Source organism: Sus scrofa, unplaced genomic scaffold (assembly GCF_000003025.6).
Source record: "Sus scrofa isolate TJ Tabasco breed Duroc unplaced genomic scaffold, Sscrofa11.1 Contig2662, whole genome shotgun sequence".
In the NCBI taxonomy this organism is placed as follows: Eukaryota; Metazoa; Chordata; class Mammalia; order Artiodactyla; family Suidae; genus Sus; species Sus scrofa.
This window is the reverse complement of record NW_018085145.1, coordinates 60488-63525: the sequence shown is the minus strand read 5'-3', so window position 1 is coordinate 63525 and position 3038 is coordinate 60488. Positions and strand designations below refer to the sequence as shown.

Below are 3038 nucleotides of genomic sequence, written 5' to 3'. Positions count from 1 at the left end.
AGGAAACAGGAAGATGTGGGGCTAACGGCCGAGGCTCGGGCGGGGCGAGCAAGCAAGATGCCAGATGCGGTAGGGTCCTCTTATCTGCGCATCAGACATTACTGAGTGTCTACTGAGTACCAAGCATTGTAGGGAGCTGGAGACTGAGTGCTGACTACACTCCTGGACCCTGATTCCTGAAGATGCCATAGTGGGGAGAAGGCGGGGAGTGAGACTGTGCCTGTCCCTCCCTCACCCAAGGACTCAACCCGCCTGAGCAACCCTGCCTGTGACACTGCCCGTGGGCCCAGGAGAGCCAGGACACTGTCAGGGCGATGGAGAAACCACTTCTTCACCTTGCACAGGCGCCCATCCTTCCCCACTGCCCAGCAATCCCCTGAGGCAAGAGCCAGGGCTGAGGCAAGTCCAGCCAGCATCCTGGGAGGCAGCCAGGGATGGGGCCGCTCAGGAAGTCCCAGACCCAGGCTGGGCATAAAGGAGGGTCCCGCAGGCTGGGAGGAGGCTCACCTGGGCACCATGGAGACCCAGAGGGCCAGCCTGTGCCTGGGGCGCTGGTCACTGTGGCTTCTGCTGCTGGGACTCGTGGTGCCCTCGGCCAGCGCCCAGGCCCTCAGCTACAGGGAGGCCGTGCTTCGTGCTGTGGATCGCCTCAACGAGCAGTCCTCGGAAGCTAATCTCTACCGCCTCCTGGAGCTGGACCAGCCGCCCAAGGCCGTGAGTCGGGCAGGGGCTCAGGAGGGGCTGGGGGCGGGGGCTGTCCCCCACCCGCCCCGGGGCTCCCTGTCCCTCCCCCTGCTCAGGCTGTCCCTCCTGCCAGGAAGGCACTTGTCCCTCTAAGGGGGACCCCCTCTGCCAGGAAACCTTCCAGAGCTGGGTGCCCTGCCCGCGTGAGAGCTTCCCGCCTTAGCCTCTGGGCTGTGGGCTCAGGGCCCTGCACAGCCTGTGAGGCAGGAGCGGGCTCTGTCCCCTCCCCTGTGCACCCAGCACCAAGCCCAGGGCCAGGCTCCCAGCAGGGGCTGCAGAGGCTGCTGTCTAGGTGGGGGGCGGGGAGGGGGTGACAGATCCGAGGGGGAAGCCTGAGCCCGAGTCCCATCTCCCCACTTTGATCCTTGACCAGGACGAGGACCGGGCACCCAAACCTGTGAGCTTCACGGTGAAGGAGACTGTGTGTCCCAGGCCGACCCGGTGGCCCCCGGAGCTGTGTGACTTCAAGGAGAACGGGGTGAGGCTGGGGGCTGGGGGCGCTGGCGGATGCTTCCCAAGGAGCTGAACAGGAGAGCCTTCTGGGGAAGATGTCCAGGCCCTGGGGTGAGGCTGGGAGCTCATGGATGGAGGAGGGGGGGTCCCAGTTTGACCTTGAGTCTCCCCTTCCAGCGGGTGAAACAGTGTGTGGGGACAGTCACCCTGGATCAGATCAAGGACCCGCTCGACATCACCTGCAATGAGGTGAGTGGCCCTTATTGGTGTCAAGTTGCTAATGGGTTGGTGTGGGGAACTCCTTGGGAGTGTTACCCGCTGCCCATCCAGGGCGTGGAAAGGCCCTCGACCCCGGCCCTTCCCTCACCTCGGCCCCAGGGCTCCAGGTCTGGCTCTGTCATCCTTAGGGCCGCGGTTCCCTCAATGGGGTCCCCCCTCGTATTTGTCAGAAAGGCACATTTCAGGCCCCACCCCGACCCTCTGAATCACACTCTTGGGTGGAGCCCAGCCTTGTCTCTTCTCCCAAGATCCCAGCGGGTTCTTCCTGTGCTGTCGGCTGAGAGGCAGTGACCGGACTAATGGACTTGCAGGCCCTGCTCCTGGCCAGCTTTGCGGGGCTGGGTTTGGGACCCTGGCAAGGCCCCAGCCATCTCTGGGCCTGAGTCCACTTATGTGTCTGTGGGGGATTCCACCACGTGCTCCAAAGGTCACAGCCAGAGGTGGACCAGGGCCCAAGCCTCTTACTGTTTCCCCATTCAGGGATTTTTCTAGTCTGGAGGGAGGGTTCTTGTCTTGACCCTTGGCCAGACCCCACCCGAAACCTGTTTCTCTTGGTCACAGGTTCAAGGTGTCAGGGGAGGTCGCCTGTGCTATTGTAGGCGTAGGTTCTGCGTCTGTGTCGGACGAGGATGACGGTTGCGACGGCAGGCTTTCCCTCCCCCAATTTTCCCGGGGCCAGGTTTCCGTCCCCCAATTTTTCCGCCTCCACCTTTCCGGCCCGCACCATTCGGTCCACCAAGGTTCCCTGGTAGACGGTGAAGGATTTGCAGGCAACTCACCCAGAAGGCCTTTCGGTACATTAAAATCCAGCAAGGAGACCTAAGCATCTGCTTTGCCCAGGCCCGCATCTGTCAAATAAATTCTTGTGAAACCAACTTCCTCCAGGCTTCAATTTCATTGTCTCCTGTCTTCCCACTTCCTGACCCTGAGTCCTTAACTCTGGGAGAACTCGTGTGTGTGTGTGTGTGTGTGTGTGTGTGTGGTGTGTGTGTGTGGTGCTGTAACCACAGAGATGGGTGAGGCCACTGTTCCTTCTAGGATGGCTTGGAGGGAAGGCAGCAGGGAGTTTGAAAAGGGCTCTGGGCGGCCCTGGGGCCCTTCCCATCACCAAGGTAAAACCCGAGTCTCTGGGGTTGTCATAGTAACAACACCAGCAAAGGGTGCCTGGGCCCCAAGTCGTCCGCTCATGACTGCCTCCTTCTGCCCCTCTTCCTTCCTTCCTTCCTTCCCTTCATCTTCTTTTATTACAATTGTTCTTAGAAAGACATACGCTTGGAGTTCTGGTTGTGGCTCAGCAGAATCAAACCCGTCTCCTATGAGGATGTGGCCTTGCTCAGTGGGTTAAGGATCTGGCATCGCTGTGCCAGTGGCAAAGGCCGGCCGCTATAGCTCCCATTTGACCTCTAGCCTGGGAACTTCCATATGCTACAAGTGCGGCCCTAAGAAGGAACCAAAAAAAAAGAAGACATCATGCTCTTTATGAAAAGTTCATAAACAATCCTAGGACAGCTGAAGCCCTTTGACCACACGACTCTAAGCCCTACTCACCCCCATCACAAATA

General features: G+C 60.0%; 1 long non-coding RNA gene across 1 annotated transcript; it reads left to right on the top strand.

Annotated features, from left to right (window-relative positions):
• The first annotated feature begins 1139 nt into the window (after positions 1-1139).
• On the top strand, positions 1140-2351 carry LOC110258647. The gene is made up of 3 exons (XR_002341215.1): positions 1140-1222; positions 1375-1446; positions 2038-2351. It is a non-coding gene; the product is annotated as an uncharacterized LOC110258647 (long non-coding RNA).
• Positions 2352-3038: the final 687 nt, after the last annotated feature.